The following is a 22,587-nucleotide window of genomic DNA, read 5'->3' on the forward strand; positions in this document are numbered from 1 at the left end:
TCCGTTTCCCCAGAACTAGTCACTATTAACATATCCTTGTATTTCGCTCTCACCTTTTTCTTAATGTTCTGTGGTACATTAAAAAAAAAAAAAAAAATCGGAGCACCTGGGTGGCTCACTTGGTTAGGTATCAGACTCTTGGTCTTGGCTCAGGTCATCATATCCTTGTTCATGAGTTTGAGCCCTACACTGGGCTCTGCACTGACAGCATGGAGCCTGCCAGAGATTCAGTCTCCTCCCCTCTCTGTCTCTCCCCCTGACTTGCTCTCTGTATCTTTGTCAAAATAAAATAAATAAATAAGGCTATATGTACTTTTGAAAAATATTTCCATATTCTTAATATGTTCTTTAAAAAGATACATTTTTTAGGGCTATATAATACTTCAACATTTTGATGTTATTAAACTCTTAAAGGTAAATAACTATTTTCAAATTGCCCTTATTTTAAACGATTCCTTAGATAATATCCTTCGAAATATATCTGGCTGTCCAATGATAACTCTTAGCATAAAATGTTAAATGGGTAAGAAGAGGTTTCAAAGTTTTAAGTCTCTTCATTTCCTCAGCACTATGCATTCCCATAAGTCAGTGATTGGTGACCCCCTCCCCCACACCACACACTTACCAATACCAAGGAAATGAATTTTTTAAAACCTTTCATAATTTTCCTAGAAGACAAATGCTGGTATAATACACTTTATGGACTTTTAAAAATATTCTGCTTAATTCTGAACAGACAATACCAGTGCTCTAGACATTCTAGTTTCTGCTCAGCTTACAAAAATGACTTCCAAATCAAAAACACTGCACTTGTGGAATAAGGAGGTGCTAAATTCATTACATTAATTAAATAAGTGCTAAATTAATTAAGGAAGACATTTGACTGACATGGCTCTAATGCTATGGTGACTGACATAAGCAAACCAAAGTCAGCCTGTAAATAACTTAACACTACAAAATCAAAATGCTAAGGACAACCAATCACCAACAGCTGATTAGGCTTTCAGCTGTAGCCAATCAATCATTTCCTGACCTTGCTTTAGGGTTTTGACTGTGAAAGTCTCTCCCTGAACTCCAGCCTATAAAGTTCTCCTAACCACTTCCGCTTTGGCACTGCCGATTTAAGTTGATTTTTACTCAAACTCTTATGCCTCAGTTTATTTTTTTAAAGTTCTGATGTCAAAGACAGAATCGAAGGAGACCCCCAACAATCCCCAGGAGCAACAAGAAACGAGAGATAAGCTACCTGTTCAGCCTCTTGAGTTTGCTGATTTCTCGCTGCTTCGGGCACCTACAGAGGTGATAAGAACATCCCTCTTAGATCCTCCATCTGCAGCTTCTACACTCGGAGCCTCAGGACTTCATTTGGGCATTTCTTCCCCTACGGTGACCCATTGTACTACTTCTGGAAATCAGACCTAATAGACCAGCCCCAACTTAGAAACGCCCAGCAATCCCAGGTCTGACTGGGTCTGACTTAAAAACCGGATTGGATCCGGGGTTGGGCTGGGGGCGGAGCCAGTGGGAGGGCTCAGGTGAATAAAATTTTGTTTTAAAGCTGGACAAGTAGGTAACCTTACCAAAGATAATCTTCAATTACGGTGGCTTCAGTGGAGAATTTTTAACCACCTTAGATAGGATTATCCATTTACGAACTGCCCTAGAGAAAAGGTGGTCTCAGCCAAGCATTCAGTATAAAGAAGAGACAGAAAAAAAATTGTTTTTTCCTCCTCTGTACTTTATGGGGACCAGGATGAGAACTCACTGGGGCACCCCACCTGGAACCTGCAGATGACGTTCTGGGAAAACCGGTAGTCTGCAAAGGATAAGAATAAATAACAAACTCAGCTCTCCCAGATTTCTATTTGTGGTACCCAGTAGAGAGAAGGTAAAATTTCATGTCTCTTCCTTTCCAAATTCAGATTGGCAGGAAAATATTGATTATTGATCATTTCTTGCCCAGGAATAGCTACTGCCTCATTTGTCTAATTTTGTGTCCCAGGAGCTTGGCTTAACAACCAACCATGACATTGGGGTGGGGGTCCCAAAAATACATCTAGATGGAGATGTGGGTTGCACTACATTTGTAGCTGGGGTCCTAACAAGTGTTGCCAGCTCTCAGGGGAATTGTCTAAGTATTTCTTTTGGTTATCTTTGGAAGTGGCTCTGCATCTTGGGAAGGTAGTACCTTCTGCACCTTCTCTGGGTCACCATAGGGGTGACCTTTCTTAGGTCTTCACGGGGTTGTTCAATACAACTACGAATATTTACTGTTGCTCCTGGCTGGCACCAAACAAGATATTTGAAAGGATTTTTTTTTTCTTTTTTCTTTTTTTTTTTTAAGTAGCTCTACAATCAGAAGTGGGCCAAATTGGAAGCTGATATTAAGATCCTGATAGGAACTATTTTTTAGGACTTTTCCTCAAAGCTAAAATGAAAGAATGTACCCAGTGGAAAAGAAAAACATTCTGAATTCATTGTAGAAGGATTTACCAGACCATTCTGAAGAAACACAGCTCTAAATGTAGAATATAGGGATCTTTTGATTTCAATCTTAGTTGAAGATCTTCTTCTTGATATAAAGAAGCAAATTGAGGATAATGTAGTTTGATAGCTGGGCCAGCTTCTGGATATCATTCCGGTTGCAACCCAGTTCTTTGAGGACTTAAAAAATGTACTTGTCTTACAAATTGAGTCTTTTTAAGAACAGAAATGTGGCTCTAGAAACAATTCAAACACTGCCTATCCCTTTTGCCAATCCCCAAACCTCCCCTATTCATCTCAAAAGGTTTGCACATATTGTGAAAGATCTGGATTTAAGAAACAAAAGCCTTTCTTGGAGAAATTTGCATACTTTTCCTGTGCCTTTGAGATAAAAGTATTCTACCTGGTGTTCTCTAGGAACCCAGAGCATTCTCTTGATATGAAACTTCAAGGAGACAATTCTTAGTGTGTGTGATGGGGGGGGGGGGGGAATAAAAAGAGAAAAAGAAAGGAAATAAAGCTATATGGAAATTAGGGGAATAAAAAAATTTAAAAGCCTTTCCACAAACATTAGTAAAAGCTTAAGCCATCTGAGCAGGTAACTTTAACTCATTCTATTCGCCAGAAACACAATTTGGATTCAACTCTCCTTTTATAAACTAGTGAGTTTTCCATTATCATACTTTTCTCATTGCTAGTACTTTATTTATTTTTTTAATGTTTGTTTATTTTTGAGAGAGACAGAGAGGCAGAGCACGAGCAGGGGGAGGGGCAGAGAGAGAGGGAGAGAGAGAATCCGAAGCAGGCTCCAGGCTCTGAGCTGTCTGCACAGAGCTGGACGTGGGGCTCAAACTCACGAACCCAAACCATGAGATCGTGACCTGAGCTAAAGTTAGATGCTTAACCTACTGAGCCATCCAGGTGCCTCTCTCATGGCTAGAATTTTAAAATGAAAGCTTTAAGATCTCTGCATGTGTCTATGTTGCATGCATCTATGTATGTGTGTTATAGATTTGTGATATTTTTCTACCTCCAGATGGCATTGCCAAAATTGATTTGTAAAGACAAACAAGCATTTATATAAATCAAGTATACTCTCCTAAATATAGAAACTAACCCAAATGATTTTCAAGTTCGTGTGATCTAGGATAACGTGTGGTAAATACACGCTGATTTAAGTTTGTTGGCTTAAGTAAAACAGGCATGTCTTTAGAGTTATCAGCATTGGATATAATAATACTCTTATTCTACCTAGATTTACTGAAAGTCAGTCTTATGCTGTCTCAGTTACAGAATTTGTCAACAAGAAAAATAACAGATAACAAGATGGTTAGACATTCAATATCATAAAATTTTCATAAATAATCTAAACATAATTGTTAACAAGTAAGGTATGTAAGTAATGAAAAAGTTTATAAACCTACTTTTCAATAATATTTATGCTTATAGTATGTCTACTTAAAAGTAGTTTCCAAAATCTTTTTGGTAACTGAAAACTTTAAAAGTATACTGAGTTAGGTTAAATATTGGATATTCATTGAATATCTAGTTTCCAAATAAGATAAAATACTGAAACATTAATTACTGAACATAGGTTTATCTACTTTTGGCTTCCTTTATAGGTGACTCCTGGTACTTTTACAGTCACACACAAAGCAGTGAAAATTTTGAGTTTCCCAGTACACATATTCCGGGCTGAGATGTAACAAGGCAATGCCGTGCCTTCTTTTTTCAGTGCTCATATTATAAACAAGTCCTTTTCATGGTCTATTTGGTGCCACACTATTTTACATTTTGTGTGTTTTTTTTCTTGCTGATTTTGCTGTTTTAAATCACCCCCCAAGCACATAGTTAAGTGCTACCTGGTAATCCCAAGTCTAAGAAGGCTGTTATGTGTCTTATGGAGAGAATACATGTGCTAGGTAAGCTTTGGTCAGGCAGGAGTTACAGTGCTGTCGGACATGAGTTCAAAGTTAATGAATCAACAACATATATTAAATAAGATGTCCTTAAACAGAAACACACATAAAACAAGGTTACATATTGATCTGTTGATTGGCTGATGAAAATGTTGGGACTTGAGGCTTGCACTTATCTAATCCTGTATTTCCCCTAGAGGCAATGGTTCTGTACTTGCTAATTCAGTGTTCCCAGCAACTTCACAGAACATGACTGCCACAAATAAGGAGAATCAACTGTTGTATTTATTTCCCCATGTTCTTGATATTTTATTCTTTGTATGATTATGGCCCTATATTCTTACATTCTTTATTAGGATGCCTACTTTTTTTTTTAAGTTTTTTAAATCTTTATTTTTGAGAGACAGAGAGACAGAGTGCGAGCAGGGGAAGAACAGGGAGAGAGAGAGACACAGAATCCGAAGCAGGATCCAGGCTCTGAGCTGTCAGCACAGAGCCCGAAGCGGGGCTTGATACCACAAACCATGAGATCATGACCTGAACCAAAGTCAGACACTTAACTGACTGAGCCATCCAGGTGCCCCTAGGATGCCTACATTTATAACCCATTTTCTATGGAGTTGAATATGGTATGTAGGTACACAACACACACACACACACACACACACACACACACACACACACACAAGCAAATATCCATTAAAATACCTCACCTATAATATTTTGACTTATTTATAATTTATATTATGTATGATGATATTTTATTTATATTAAATTGAACTTTTCACAATGTATTTTTAATCTGTTGGTTTTTCAGTCAAATGGGACTCATCATATTATTACTTCCCTTATACAGGGATACCTCATTTTATTGTGCTTCATTTTACTGCACTTCACAGACAATGCATTTTTACGAAATCAAGGTTCATGGCAACCCTGCATTTAGCAAGTCTACTGATGCCATTTTTTCCAATAGCATTTGTTCATTTCATGTCTCTGTCAAATTGTGGTATTTCTTGCAATATTTCAAACTTTTTCATTATTATTATATTTGAACTGTTTCAGTCTCATGATAAAACTTTAATGGATGACGAGTTGCTTCTTGTGGAGGAGCAAAGAGGCTGGTTTCTTGAGATGGAGTCTACTCCTTGTGAAAATGCTGTAAAGATTGTTGACATGACAAAAAAAGCATTGAGATTATTGTATCATTAACTTAGTTGATAAAGTAGAGGTAGTGGTAAGGTTTGAGAGAATTGACTCCAAGTTTGAAAAAAGTTCTACTGGGGGTAAAATGCTGTCAGAGTCACAAGCCACAGAGAAATTGCTCAGGAAAGAAAGAGCGCAGCAAACGGCATTGTCTTATTTTAAGAAATTGCCACAGCTACCCAACCTTCAGCAACCACCACCTTGATCAGTCAGCAGATATTAACATCGAGGCAAGACCTTCCACCAGCAAAAAGATTATGACCCACTGAAAGCTCAGATGATGGTTAGCATATTTTTTTTAGCAATAAAGTATTTTTAAATTAAGATACGTCCTTTTTTTAGACATAAGGCTATTGTACCTTTAATAGACTAATGTATAGTGTAAACATAACATTTATACGTACTGGGAGCCCAGTAAATTCATTTGACGTGCTTTATTGTCGTATTTACTTTATTGGGGTGGTCTGGAACTAACCCTACAATATCTCCATATTTTCTTAACACCTCATTAAAGCGCTTGTTCTATTTGTTAATCCTGGCTTACATAGTTCTAATGATACAAAAAACCTCTGCAGACCACATTTATTATTTTTTGTAACTGTTTTGTAATAGTAAACTAAGCTATTCAAAGATATTCCACTCAATTTTCCAAATGAGCTACTCAAAAATTTAAATAGCATTTTATAATTACTTTTCTTATTCTATGTTACAAATATCTCATTGATTCATGTACTCCAGGACTCGAAAACCAAAATCTACATCCAATGATAGTTGGCAAACATCGGTAAGCATGCTATTCACACTTCAGTATAAGTGACAACAGGATTTAACAAAAGTTTCATAATTTAAAATTGATGTAATTAATTTACTAGATCATAGCTTATCATATCATATTCTTCATAATAAAACTTAGACTTTCTCTAGAATAATCCCATACTTTTACTTGTTCAAAATATTTCAATTAGTGGATCAGTATCTGGAATAACAGACTGGACTAAAAATTAAGGCTTTTCTCCTTTTTAGCTATGCAAAGATGAGCAACCTCTTGGGACCTCAGATTTCAGGATTAAGAGGACTTTAGTTTTATGTTAAATAAAATAATTTACATTGAGAAAAAATTTTAAATGTAGTACATGACATGTATTTAATAACTGTTCCTATCTACATTTTTAACCCTTCATAACTTTTATTAAAACACCACACACACATTATATATTTGTTCTGGTTACATAAGCTCTATTTTAGTCTTTAAATTTCCAAGGAAATATTTTGTGAAATATATAATGTTGCATGACTATATATTGGAGAATTTGGAATATTTAAAGAAAACCTGTGGTAAATCTCACGACGTTAACAGGCATCTCAGGTATATAGTGTCGAAAACAAATATCTCAAAATGCTCTCATCTTAAAGGTTAGATGTTAAGTATTAAAATCTGTTTCTATGCTGGCAAAAAAGGAAAAGGAAAAAAAAACTCTGTGTATTACTTTCATCATGGTGCTAATAGTTTCAGTGCTTACACAGAAGTGCATTTTAAACTAGAGGGGAAAAAAAGTTAATCTTATTTTTAAAGAGACTAGGTCACTTATATATTCAGTACATACTGATTATTACAAAACCTTTAAATGGTTTAAATGGTTTTGAAGCAAAGTGAAAAATGTCAACTTGTATTCCACTGATAGGGAATTAAATCCACAAGTCACCCACTGCAGGATATGTTGCTGAAAACACAGCCTTCGTGTAGATCTGTTAATTATCCCAAAATTTCTACCTAAAGTAGGGTTTCAATTTATTACTATCAAAAACTGAATAACATTGGTTCTACCTAGCCCTTACCAATGGCATTCTTTCAGGAGATCAGGGTTTTTCTCATGATTTTTAAGTTCTTTTATCTTCATTTTGTAAATAGTGAAAAATAGTCAAAAACCCCATATTTTTAGTGACGACAGAATCACATCTTTTATCACTAAAACCCCATATTTTTAGTGACGACAGAATCACATCTTGTATGCTTGTATGAGATACAAGCATATGAAAGCATAGAAAGCATATATGAGTGTCTATGAGAACTATGAGAATCTACATTTAAATCTAATGTTTTCTATGAATTTAACAGGGGGTAAAACCATTTTATACACTAATTCCAGTTAAGCAAAAGAAGTTGCATAGAAATTTTTAAGGCACTGATCTACTAACTGAAATATTTTGAGCAAGCAAAAATATGGCATTATTCTTAAGAAAGCCTATGCTTTAGTATGAAGAATATGATCTCATAAGCTATGATCTAGTAGTTAATTACATTATAATAAATATATGTATTGCCTCTTATGAGGAAGGAGAGTAGTATTTAAAATTTCAGTAATAAGCCTGAGTGAAAAGAAAAAAAAATTTAAAAAGCCAGAGAAAGTATGGATGGGAACTAAAAACTTGGACAAACACTGGTTTATGCTTACAAAGCCCATTGCCTAGTTAGGCTACTCTCATTTATTCTATTAGGGCTGGACATGACTCTTTAAATTGAACAGCAGATGGCAGAAGTCTTATGAAGTTCTTTGCTAAGTAGGTAGGTATTTCTTGAAAACAGGTTCAATAGAATGTAAACTACAGTGCCAGACAGTTAGCATGAAGGACTTGAGAAAGTTGACAGCAGTTTTCTGCAAGCCAAGCCCTGTCTCATAGATTGGATTATTTAGCCAGAATTCAAAACATTTGTGGTTGCAAGAGTCAATTATCTTTTTTTTTTTTTTAGTTTTTATTAATGTTTTATTTATTTTTGAGAGAGAGAGAGAGAGAGAGGGAGAGAGAGAGAAACAGAGCGGGAGCGGGGGAAGGGCAGAGAGAAAGAGGGAGACCCAGAATCTGAAGCAGGCTCCAGGCTCCGAGCTGACAGCACAGAGCCCAATGCGGGGCTCAAAGTCACGAACTGTGAGATCATGACCTGAGCCGAAGTCGATGCTTAACCAACTGAACCACCCAGGCGCCCCAGCAAGAGTCAATTATCTTAACTAAATGATGGCCAGACCTAATGAGAGCACTGAGAAAACTCCATGAGTTTCCAGGCCAGCATGCTAGGCAAATCACTTACATCCTAAGATTTGCTTTTATTATCAACGTGGTTCCTAAAATCATGTAGCCTTTTCTCTCTTCCTACATTGATACAATAGTCCTCATTTTCCATTTCCCTGACAACCATGTCCCAAAGACCCATCATTTCCAGGAAACTGAGTCAGAGAATTATATTAGATGATAAGATTAGGAGGATGAGCAAGAAAGAGAAAAAGAGGGAATGATCATTGAATCTAACAAGGTCAAGAAAACCCTCTAGGAACCTGAAATATGGGCCTTACTCTTCATGGTAGGCTCTATTCTTCCAGGACTGGCTCCATCTAACCTACCTGCAGTGTTCCAATCTATGACTTGCTCTGGAAGAGGATAAATGGGTTACATAGGATATATCAGAGTCTTAGGTCTGTTTCACCATACCCCTTCCCATTTCTGCCAAAATTGACAACTCTACATATAGAATGGATTTCCTAAGTACTCAGTGATGTCTCCTTAAGAACCAAAACAATGATGGACCCACGTTTCCAAGAAAAAAAGTGGTACTAGGGGATATTTCTAGAAATGGATAGTACCTAATCTATGTGCTAGGGTCCTTAAAGTTAGAGATGTACTCTAATAAATTCAAGCCTTCCTTACACAACCCAGTTTGGATCTGACCTCCAAGACACTAGGGACAATTATGCTTCAGAGGTAGTTAAAGTGTGCTGAGCATTATCCCACTGAGTGCCTTTCTTGCAATCTAAAAATAGTGTAATCCAAAAAGAAGTCACCACTACCCTAATAGAAGATTCCCTCAGCTCAGACCACATAACCAAGAAAACATATGGGGACAGCAAGAAAAAAATGTGGAAAACTAGTCGTGGTAGAAAGGTAGGTTTCAGACAAATTGCTTGGACTTCAGTTTCTTTACCATCAAAATGGAGCCAAAACTGCAGATAACATTCATTTATCTCTGACTATGTGTCTAAGTACCATGCTAAGTACCTAACTGCATCATCTACTTTACTTCTCACTACAGCCTCATGAGATTCCCATCCAGGCATAATATTATATGCTCTGTAAGTACTTTCCAAACTCACTGTTCCAGCCAGGCTGTCTGATTATTGCATTATGCACATCCTCTTCATCAAAGTATCCACATCATCAACCTTGCCCGTAAACCCATTATCACTTACTTCGCCACCTAAGAACTTCCCTTTACTTTCTGCCTCATTTTCACAGGAAAAAGAAAACTAAAAAACAAAACAAAACAAAAGAAAAAACACAAATAAAATCTGCTAGAAATAAAAAAAAGGATAGAAAGGGAAGAAAGAAGAAGAAAAAATTTAATCCAGATACCTTTTCCTTTTATCCACCTAGTCACTCATAAGTCTCTATCTTAACTGTTCCCCTATCTTATCCTTGGCTATAATATCTGCATGAATACTCAAATTACTAAAATTATTCTATAACTGAGGTTTTAGCTAAGTCAGATGATCCATCTCCAAATTAGAGTTGCAAAATGTATTTTTAATTGTCCCTATAGAACCCTTTAATTTTCTCACCCCCAAAGTGCACTGTCTTACTGAGGTGTGACCTGTAAAAATATAAAAAGCAAGATCTGAAAAGCAAAAGACTGGAGAAAAATGTATGCAGAAGGCCTAAGAAAAAGCCTTAGGAAGCCCTTTGATATATGGTGCTAGATGCTGTAGAAATATATTGAGAATACCAGTTCAGGAGCAATAAAAACACAGAGAATTTTACTAGGAACATCAGAAAGGCTTGCTGGTTTCCTTTTTGCTTGTTGTCTTATGGCATGTATAGATTAACAACATTAAACAGATCAAGGGGGCCAAGTTTTTCTTTCAATGCAATGCTATGTGGCCCAACTGACCACAAACATCACCTTTTATTTACATGTGTAAAGAGCAAATATGAAAAGTCTGATGACCAAATTATTTGTAGAAGCCAGGGGATAAGGAGGGGGTACCAGAGGGGACACATCCAGGTAGAGAAGAGGCAGATACATGACTGAAGAATTGTAGCTATTCAATTGGGTTGGAAAAGAGAGACAGACAATAGCAGATTTCAGAGAAAGAAAATGACAGGACAAATTATTTTTGTCCCTAAGGAAAAAAAAGGAAAAAAAAAAAAAACAAGCCAGTTTTTCTACACGGAGCTGGAAAAGCCCCATTTTGTGCTCTGTCTGTATCAAAGCACTTTGGTCAACAATACAAACAACATGAGGCAGAGCAAAACACAAAATTGTAGCTATGATTCCACTCACCAAAAGGGTAGATCTTCAATGTGCAATTCAGCTGGCTTTACAGGACTGCTCCACAGCAAAGCCAAGCAACGAAGCAAGCCCCAGTCTTCTTAGGCAATAAAAAGCTGGATGTAACTGTTAAAAAAAAAAAAGAGAGAGAGAGAGAGAGAAAGAAAATAGATAAGATTCAAAAGAGCACATAAAAAAAAGAATAAAAATGCAAATAAATACTATATCTCCTCAAAATGTAGGAAAGTTGGAATTAGGAGCTAAATAAGCTAAATTGTACACCTTACCCTTGAGAATATCTTTCATCAGAGAAATGTAAAATATGGTTATAAAACCTATTAATTAAATCATTTTGACTATGGCACACCATTATCGTTAAGACAAAATTACCACAATACTATACCCATTCGTTATCCTTTAAATCTGATGCTGTTTATAATATAAACACTGAAATATATAGTATTACAATGGGAAAATAAGCACATCTTTCTAGCAATATACAGATTTGAAGCTTGTTCTTTACATTTACAAATGAATTATTCATCTTTAAATATACAGTTTACTCATCCATACAATCTAAGCATTATTTTGCCAACCTTTAAATTCAAATACTTGCTAATTAGTACCATGGTCAATAGAACGCAGGAGTAATATTATATCACAGGAAAGTCCCCTGACTCCAATATAACTTGCTTTGGGCAAATAACCTAAGCTTTCATCATCTAAAATGGAGATATAATAGCACCTATTTCATACAAATGTTGTGATGATTAAACATAAAAATCCATCAAAAGCACTTAGTACAGTGGTTGGCACATAGTACCATTTTAATACACATCACCTGTCACTATTGTCATTGTTGTTACCAACACTCCAATGTTATACCTGGAATGTCATCAACAGAGATTTTGAGCTCGCCTTCTAATGATGAACTCTTTTGAAAAATACAAACGTGTCCTCTTCCCCCCAAAAAGTCCACATAATTAAATGAATGCACACTAAGATGTTTGCTTTTCATTATGTTCTCTTCTCCCCTCGCCAGTAGAACTGGGGCCATGAGGGAGGCAAAGGGTGATTTCCTAAGTTCACAAAGGGATTGGTGTTAGTGCAAAAAAGAAAGAGAGGTCAACAAAGACGGAATGACAACAATGGAAAACAAATAGCTTTAATCACAGTTTTGCTCAAGTCATTCTGATCTTGGACACTAAATGTGTATCTCTAACTGTAAAACAAAGGAGTCCTTCCTAAACCAGCATTTCTAAGGCAGGGTATTAGATCCTCTGGTGAGCTGGAGCTTCAGTCTGGCCGAGCCTATCTCCAGCTCTCATATAAGGCCACAGCCGGATAACACACTCCTGGACACCCTCCTCACAAGAGCAAACAATATTTTCAGGCTGATGACTCTATCCTTCCTGACCACTCTGAAAATCCTCCTTGTCCTCCTCAAAGACTCTTAGAAATGTAGAATCAACATTAGGTGCTACCATACTGATCTTGCAGACAGTTAAGAGGGCTTGTCACAGTATAGTGGAGAGTATGGAATTTAAATCACAGCAGACCTGAGTTTGAACTGTGACTCTGTCACAGGGGGTTCTTCAGACCCCCTGAGCCTCAGTCTTCTTAACTGTAAGATGGGAGCAGAGGAAGAAGACCTATTAAATTGAGTAATAAGGAAAGAAAATATTTCTGGCACACAGTAGGCATACAACAAATGTTAATCACAATTTCTGCTTTCCTTGTTGTGCTATCTTCCTTATTTTGGTAGCTTTATAACCTGATTATAAGGGAATGATACAGAATATGTCTAATCAAGACCATGTCTTTAAAAGACAAACTGACAAGACCAGACAGAATTGTAAGACCTTATGTAAACTTGTTTTGTTTTTATTTTCTTTTCTTTTTTCAAGGTTCAATTTGGCAATCAGAGCCCAGCAAAGCAATATGGTTCTTTGATTTCTTTCTTAGAAACTCTACAGCTTTTATTGTCTTTGTATCATACAACTTTAGCACTTAATTATATCCTACCTTGTAATAATTAGGTGACTTTATAATCAAGTCTGTTTACTCACTTGTGCAGTTCTGATCCTTTAATCTCTCCAGAATATTAGTTTTTAATGGTATAAAAAACCACAGTTTAACAATTTTATTACTAAATAAAATTGTAAGAATATTTTGAAGAAGATTCACCAATGGGTTGAATCTAAAAATTACTTTCATAATTAGGAATGGCACAAAATCATACAAGTAAGCCTCAAAAGCACAAAGGAAGCTTCCATGTCTTTCCATTGACTAGCTGTGCAGTCTTGGGCAAGTCACTGAGCTTCATCTTTGGACCTGTAGATGAACCTACACTTGAGTCAGATACTTGTCTTAGCTAGCTTAGAAATTTACTGAAGAATTCTCTATAATAACAAGACTATAATAACAGCTATATATTTTAGGCAAGAGATCTGGTAGTTGCTTTGTTATTTTATATCATATTAATTATAAATTCAAAAGCCTGCTGCTGGAACGTAAAATAAAAACAGGTATAGTCAGTATACATAGTATATTCAGTACAGAGTAATGATAAACTTTCTAGGCTCAACAGTTAAACTGCTTGTGTTTAACTTGTGACGAAAACAATGAATGGCCATGCGGCCCAAGACAAGTTTTAATCTTCTGCATTCCTTAGAGTCTTAGGGATAATAATAATATCTAACTCATAGAGTTAGTATAAAGATTACATACATAATTCACTTAATGAATATTCCATACTAAATGTTAGCTATTATTATTATTTATTTTTATTTGTAAAATAGAATTATATCAAAATCCACTAATTCCTAACATATGAAACGCACCCCCTATTTTTGTTATATGTATTATGGATATTTGTCAAATGGATAAATGGAAATTATTTTTTGATCAGTGTATGTCATTCATCAAATATTCAGTAACAAATGATGCATGCTTTAAGGCATACATTTATTTCCAATGTTACTATTTATTAGGCTTTCATCTGTATTACAATAGATCTGATAAGACATGTATTGATTGAACTTAAATATGTTATTAAATTATAATAAAGCTAACAAACCTAAACTTAATTTTTTTTCCGAAATGTATATTTCTGTTTGACTTTAAACATGGGATTTTACATAACTACAATGAATCCTATATTTTCAAATATTTTTTTGTTGTATCATTGTAAAAAAATTTGTATAGTTAAATAAAAACAAACAGAAAAATCATTTGAAAGTACACTAGCCAGTGATAACTGCTGCTTACATATTGGTGGCCATCATTCTAGATATCTCTCTATAAATAAATTCACCTGGAATAGACAAAACTATGCATAAATAGGACAATGCCAGCCATCTTTTTTTATGCCAAGCCCTTTCCTACACGAGAAATGCACCTTCTAGATTACTGAGGCAGTTAATCTGTGTCTCCTTTTGATTCAATCAAATCATTTTAACTTTTCATTTAATGTTTATCAAAAATTTGAGAATTTAAAGTGAGCTATTTAAATTAACTAAATGTTCCTGACATCTGAGAAATAATTTAGGAACGTCTTACTTTGCATCTTTTAGATGGACTTTTCTATCATTAAACATACAAGTCAGAAAAATTAAGCAAATATCAGTTTCCCTATTCCATACAATAGGAAGTGCCACAAAATGAAATGATATAGACAAACCTATAAAAACCAGACAATAGGAATAAAAATTGCAAGATGTTGTTATTTTCATTCAAAGTACCAGTTCTCTTAAGGGAAATTAAGTTTATAGGCTTAAAAGAAATGTTAACAATCTTCCCCTTAGATATAAAGAGAGTGATGGTACTGTGTGAGAAATGGGAGATTAGTAAATGCGAATGAACTGACTTCTTTCTAATGAATAAAAATAAAGATTTCAGAGACATAAAAATATGACCATGTGAGTTCCATTCCACAAAGCAGGAAATGAAATGATGAGTTAGACCGAATGACTTACAGCATGCTCAAGCCACTCTGATTTTTCTACTGTTCTTGTAACTGCTTAGGAACTGAAGCCTTACTCAGAAAAAGGAATATTCTAAGTCCAAATAAAAGATCTCTCTATTCCTTAATTAGGAAATGTGATAATGGGACATTTAGACCAACAATAAGATAATTTTATAACACTGAAAATTATGGATTGATCTGGATATACTAAAACCAGTCAGCTAGTATCATTTACTTATTTATTTGACCAATACTTAATTGAGTGGTTCCCAAATATCAGAAACTACATCAACCCCTGGGTTTATACTGTCCATTAGGGTAGCCACCAGCTATGTGGCCATTGGCTATTGAGCACTTAAAATGTGGAGAGTCTGCCACTAACAATGTGTAAATGTAAAATATGTATGTGATTTCACAGATCTAATATAAAAAAGTAAACTATCCCAGTAATATTTATATATTGGGGTACACACTGAAAAATACTGTTTGATATATTGAGTTTAATTAAATATATTAAGAAAATTGAGTTCACCAGCTTCTTTTGACTACTTTTAATGTGCCTACTAGCAAATTTCAAAGAACACATGTGGTTTGCATTATATTTCTGTTGGCCCTTCTCTAGCTGATAACAATGGTTAATAAGGAAAACAAGTCTTTGTATTCATGTTTGTATGCTTATAGTACGATAATAATTCTGTTCAAGGACCCATGTCACATGCTGAGGAAGGTGCATTAAAGTATAAGGTGCATGCCAACCCCTGAAATTTTGCCATCTAATAACATGTATCACAAAGACATGAAAAGTTACATAATCGCAAAGCTATTAAATCCACTAACCTAAAATATAACACTGCTTTATGCAGAGAAATCTTTCTAATAAAGTTATGGTTGTTCAGTACATCTCATTCCTTTTATCACGAGGGGAGCATTAGGCCGATCTGCTGTTCCAAACCTACTGCTGGGGTTGTGGATGTGTTCCTCGGGCTTCAGGAGAGCAACGAGGAGCTCATATTTTATTTGCTTTTAATGGCAAATTTGTATAGTGGATCAAGAGAGCGGCCTCATCACAAATGCTATTTGAAATTCACTGATATCCCCAAGCTAGCTAAGTTGGATCTTAGGAGGGAGCCAGGAGAACATTTCAAAACATCCGGAGGTCCCCAAAGCCTCCCTAAGGATCTGAAGGCCCACTGTGGTTGTGACAAATAGATTACAGAACTGTCAAATATATGTTAGGGATTAATTAGCAGAGTATTATCTTTGGTGGCTCTGTCCAACATCACAAAGAAATTATCAGCAGCCATATAGTAACAACAAGGTGTGCTTAGAATAAATTTAAAATAACTTCTCTCTCTTTTTACGGTATGTTTTATACCCACCAAAGCCATTCCAGGCCAAAGTCTTCTTTTCTCACTATACGGAATCTTTGAGTATTCACTCTTTAGGATAACATTTGAATTAATTTAAAACATTGTATCTCTCACACAGAGATTCCCACAATAATCTGTCAAATCCAGGCATAATTTTGCTCAAAATAAATGGTTTCTATCATAGAGATGCACTACACCAATCAAAACACAATCATATTTTCAACATTCAAATGCAGGGTCTGTGGTCCAAAGCTTATGTTTGAAGGTTTCAATAAAAGGAAAAAAATATATATAGAAATTTAAAAAGATACTCCATGTAATACCAATTCATTAAGCAATTTTGAAAGGGTCAAATCTTATTTTTCTTAAGGGTTATCTGATACAGAAATTACTGGGATTTTATAAAATATGCACTCTGTCCCTGCTCATTTTCTGAATGAATAAATATGAGGCCAATTTTGTACAGAATCACTTCAACTTGAACTAATAATTGTGTATTACAGCCTAGCATGTTTCAGAGGGAGACATATAAAAAGGAAGGCAAAAGAAAATATTAAATCAGTCACTAATTATAATTAATTCATAGTCAGTTGAGGTTTATTTGCTTTGCCTAAAGTAAATAATAGAACTCATATTGAAGCCCAGAGTACAAGCGAAAGAGTACCATATCATATAACGGCTGTTTTTATTTGTTGAATAGCTTTTAGGATACAATAGACTGTTTTTCAGGATAAATTGGTGTAAGCAGAAACTTGTAGATCTCACCAGAAACTGTGAATCTCTTGCCGATTATTTCCTTTACTTTGAGGAATGTACACGGGTCCTTTTGAGAAAAATTTTAACTCATTAAGGAAAAATAAAAACTTGCTGAAAGACATTGCTTGAGATTTGATTTATACTGAAACATTCTGGGACATTGGATTTGCATGGAAACATATAAGGAGATTTGTGAAATTATCGTCATCTCTTTTTAGTTATGGAGAGATGGAGAACTAACCCATGGAATAAGAATGCTTTTGAAATCATAAAGAAGAGTCTGACCTTGGTATATGGTAGCCATCTCTTAACTGATGCTCCAACCTACTCAGTTTTGTGATATAGTAATTATCATATCTGATCTCTGTTCATGAGTAAACTGTTTAATTGTTCATATCAACTATCACCCACAATACCCTCCAATGGTTACTTGGTTATTCATCCTACTCACTCCCTGCTATGGGGACAGTGGAACCTCTTCCTGCTCACTCATGGTCCTACATCCTCACCACTCAGGGAGAATTACTCAAGGTAACACATAAACAAGTGATCAAGTGAGCCAAGCACCTAAAACTTTGTATCAACAGCCATCACTGGTGAGAGCATGGTCTGGAATGCTGAATAACCATAGAATACAAATAGCCATAGCATTCCACCAAAAGCTATAAAACTACAAAAGGAACAAAAGGAAAAATCTTGGGGTGTTCGGTTTATAAGGAATTTGGTTGCCAAATACATGGACAATGACCAGTGCTGGTCTATGATAAATTTTCACAGTAAAGACAAGTAGGAATTTGTTTTGCAAGAATCAATACAGCAATCCATCCCACTGGCATACAAACACTTTTGAAGCACTTTATCAGCACTAGTTTGAAATGATCAGTTTACTAAAACTTATAACTGATTTATATATTTCTATTAAGAATAACTGCCAATGGACTTCTATTTGTCATCACATTATCAGCCATCACTATCTTTTACTTGGGGTTGGCTGAAAATAAGGAAATTGCATTTCTTTAAAAAAATAGTTCATATTTATCCCCTCCACTAACAGTACTTATACAGAGGTGTGTACATATGCACACTTGTGCACACATACGTATGTACACATCAACTCAGTACAGGTCATTAGAATTGGAAGAGATTTATTCCATATTCAGCACTTCAGAATCAGAGAATGCAAAAGGAGGGAGAGAAACAAGGAAATAACATGTGTTTGCAATATTTTGAAAATTAAAGATCCCATATACCAAAGGTCATACAGAAACAATTGTACTTTTGGATTTCCTAAAAGTACAATCATTAAATAGGTGAAGCTGTTAGAATATTAAAATAAAAGGTTATGTGCTAAATTTTTAATACAAGTAATTTTAAATACAAGTAATGCTTGTTTTAATCATAGTGCTGTCAGATCTAATGGCATCAATAAAAATTGAGGATGCATATTCACAATCAAGTTCAGAGGTGAAATACTCATTGTATAAGGTGGTAGTAGAATCAATGCCTCTCTTGAAAAAGAAGAAACAAACAAACAAAAAAAAAACCAAAACAAAACAAAAACCAGGTTATTTACCGTGTTAGTATCACCAACCTGAACTCTGCCCGTGAAAATATAATTTTTCCATTAAGTGTAAATAGAAACACCCTCCAAACAAGAAATCAGCATGATTACTACATTAAAAATCATAGATTTCCCCCAAATAGTTATATTAAGTAGCAAACAAATGTTTTATCCCTTGGCGTTAGCCTCCCCCAATTAATTAAAGATTGGCACAGTCTAAGAACTAAATTTATTTTCAATTAAAATAAGAAGTCCGTATGTCATGATAATTTTTTGTTACTATTTCTAATGTGCAAAACAAAGGTTTGCTGTTAGCATTGAACATAGTAATCAAAACAAATCCTTTAATTTTCAATAACTGTAAGGATACTTGAAGAGTCGTTCTCCTCGCAAGGTACTACCTCAATGGTTAATCCTATTAAGAACTGAGCCATGCACCGCGACTAAATCCTCTGGGGAATTTGAGGCATCAAAGGCTTACTGCACACTTAGAAGGCAAGGACTTTTGTAAAGGGCTCTATTATATGAGGAACAAAAGAATACCACTTGTGTACTTAAATATCATCTGCTTTTCCTTCCAAAATACTCCATTTTTAAGTAAAGATATGTGATTTAAATGTATTTAGAGTTTAGCTTTTGGCACTACTCTCGTTTCTGAGTAGAAGTGCCATCTGTGGGCCCCATGGCTCACGCATAATGATATGCTTACAAGCTGCTTCCCTTTTCTGCACAATGTACCCTTTTCACTTTAACATACATTTTCCATAAATTTTTGAATAACAAATTGGGCTGAGGAAGTTTGTTGAAACGGGACAAGGGAAATGCCTGTAGGCTAGAAAGCGGTGATTTTACTCAAGAAATTGGTGCTATGGAAAATATCTACTCCACCTGCCCCCACCCCGAAACATCTATCTTGAGCTGTGATCCTCTAAAATTGCAAATTAAAAACTTCTCCCCTCAAAATATTAGGTCTGTACATTAACTTGGGCAAAGAGCCCACATGCCTGCCATCCATTACACCTGCTGGGTGACAAACAGATGAGAGTCATCACGCAGACTCCCAATGTTTGATCTCCTGATATCGCCAGATGTCCCCCATTTACATTCAACCATAACCACAGTCAGTAATGCAAGTAGCCCGGCTGGCATTTAATAGGGGGGAAAAGTGGAATTCTAATCTGAAATCCTAACTATCCAAATCTTTCAGTGTGTGAACATATACACTATTAAATATGCTTCAATGTGTCTAACTTACTGGCTATTAAGAGATCTGATCTCATTGTAGGCAGGTGAGCTGGTATGGATGGGCAGATTTTGTACCATGTTTCAAGAGAAGACCCACATCTTTCCCCATTTGGCTCCCGAATTTTTAAACAACAAAATTTACCTTCACATTATCTGCTAAGTTCTTAAGTACAGTAAGAAAAATCTTGCTTGTTTGGCTACATTTAGATACACCACTCACTAAAAGGCAAATTAGTAAATTAGGGTAAACAGACAACAAAAGTCAAGGAAGCCATGGAAAGAGTAAATCTTCATTTCTTCCTTGCCTCCTTCCCTAGTCTAATAGTACTAGTGAAACAACTTACTGCTAAAATTCAACTGGAGAAAGTAAAACAAAAATATCATAGGCACAGATATCATGACATCTTCCGAATGAGTCTCCAAGGTTGATACCCAGAAACTTTAATTTTTTTTAATGTTCACTTTATTTTTGATAGAGAAAGAGAGAGAGCAGGAGTGAGGAAGGGGCAGGGAGAGAGGGAGACACAGAATCTGAAGCAGACTCCAGGCTCTAAGCTGTCAGCACAGAGCCCAATGCGGGGCTCGGACTCACAAACTGCGAGATCATGACCTGAGCCAAAGTCGAACGCTTAACCAACTGAGCCACCCAGGTGCCCCAAGACTCAGGAATTTTAAAACACACTTGCTAATTTTCTTGAAATCCGTTCTAGACCTTCATCATGGTAAATCCTGCCAGTCTATTCAGGAACTATTCATGAAAACATGACTTAACAGCTTGACTTTTTGAGACTTTCTTTCCATTCTTTGTTTCACACAGAAAATATTTATAGTGTGTCTACCCTGTGCCTGGCACTGGACATTTGGTGTACAAAGAATCTGTAAGGGACAAGGTTTTGTCTCAGCAGTGTTGATACGTGGCTCTAGTACAGACAGCAGGCTCTCTAATATGAAGGCAGAGAGATTCTTACATAGGAACCAAAAGGAATGAAAGAACCCAGGGACACATTACAGAAAGGTACAACGTGTCCACCGATTGTACACTTCAGGCAGATCTGGGGAGGAAGAAACCACTAGACCTCCTACAAAAGATGTCAGCATCTATGCCCAGGAGGGGTTCTGACTCTTTTTAGGGGAAGGAGTTTGAATTTAAGCATTAAGGAGAAAGCTAGGAAGATTGTAACTTCTTTTTGCATCTTCTCCCTTCTTCTAGCTTCCTCTTCCCCTGTGATGAAAATATTCTGTTCAGCAAGGATGTCATTGAGCAGTTGCCCTGGACCCCCGGCACTCTCCCCGTCTCTCTGTTCCATCTTCCCCATCTCCCTTATCACTATGTGAAATTATTGTGTCCATTTGTTTATCCATCTCTTATCTGTCTCCCTACATCCATGCAGAGGCCTTGCTTATCATTCACCTGTCCCCAGGACCTAGAGCAACACCCAGCATGAAGTGGGTATCCAAATATGTGTCAAATGAAAGACTTAATGAATAAGATATAGTTATACTTTAAATTTCTTGATCCCTCTGCCACCAGACATGAATTGTTTTTCGATGTATGTTCTTGGATTTATAGTATTAGTGATTTTTTTCATTTGACATCCAACTTGATTCTCTTCTAAGATTATTTTGACCTATCTGCTATCCAGCTTTATTCACTGAGGATGTTTACACTTGGACTCAGTTCAGCAGGAACCCATTTTTATAGAAACCTAATACATCTTCAGCCCATCTCTCCTATAATTTATAAAATATCCTATTGCCCCTTAGCAGGGACAGAATTCCAACCCTTATTCAAATCTTACACTACATACTAAAGAAGCACAACCAAAAAAAAAAAAAAATCCCCTCAAAGGAAAAGTACCTGAGGAATTTCTGTCTCAAGGTCAAGGCAATAGAGGATAAACACAGGCCATCAATTCAGAATAAGAGGAATTAAACATTGAAATCATTGATTTAAGGCTTTTGGTAACAATGGCAAAATATTAAATCGGGCTTAAAATTACTAAGTACTATCGGGTCGCTTTTACTTTAGTTTTTTCTTGAGCTGCTCAGCACATGTCTGCAATTTCACGGCACCTACTAATAGAAAGTGAGCTCAGAGTCTATTGACAGTTTCATGACAAGTCATACTTCACCTTCCATTGTCCAGTCTTCTTAGCTGTTCATTATCTTGACTGCTGTGCCTACGAGATAATGATACACTCTGCTTCTACCCCTGACTGGAACACATTTTTGCTCCAGGGTTCCTTTTAATTGAAACACACTGTCGGTATTACTGTTTTTGGTGCAAAAGTAAACACATTTAACACAAGAATTCAGTTTGTATTTGCTTCACCAATAGAAACTGTGTAAAAAGTCACCTGCCTCTAGAAAAGTGACTGAGTGATTCTTTGGAGACATTAATATTTTTACTCACTTCTTTTACTTTCATTACCATTTGTCACTCCTGGGGATGTGATAATCAATTATCCCTGCGAGAAAAAATATTATGACCATCCTTACCATTTCTCTGAGTGTCCCAAACCCATCTAGGAAGTATTGAGTAATGTTTCATCAACCCTTAAGCATAAAATTGACTGAAAATGCTTTAACTCTAAAAAAAGGGGTATAATAAATTGTGCCTGTTAAATTATCTGTGTCCATTGTAAATCCCATTAGGTAGCCGCCAACTGACTAAAACAGAATGGCCCAACTTCAGGAGTAGTAGCAGCTGAGCACGGCCAAGATGCTGCTCTTGCTAGCAGACATTCTGGGAATTTGAACTC

General features: G+C 35.9%; 1 protein-coding gene across 8 annotated transcripts in view; it reads right to left on the reverse strand.

Moving 5' to 3' along the window:
* TENM2 (teneurin transmembrane protein 2) overlaps window positions 1-22,587 on the reverse strand; it is a 1,251,785-nt gene that overhangs the window by 1,147,512 nt on the left and 81,686 nt on the right. For all 8 annotated transcript variants that reach the window (XM_043596358.1, XM_043596374.1, XM_043596352.1 and 5 more), the window contains exon 2: window positions 10,939-11,052. The gene's annotated coding sequence lies outside the window, so the exon portion shown is untranslated. The remainder of the gene's footprint in view (window positions 1-10,938; window positions 11,053-22,587) is intronic.

Source organism: Prionailurus bengalensis, chromosome A1 (genome assembly GCF_016509475.1).
Source record: "Prionailurus bengalensis isolate Pbe53 chromosome A1, Fcat_Pben_1.1_paternal_pri, whole genome shotgun sequence".
Lineage (NCBI taxonomy): Eukaryota > Metazoa > Chordata > Mammalia > Carnivora > Felidae > Prionailurus > Prionailurus bengalensis.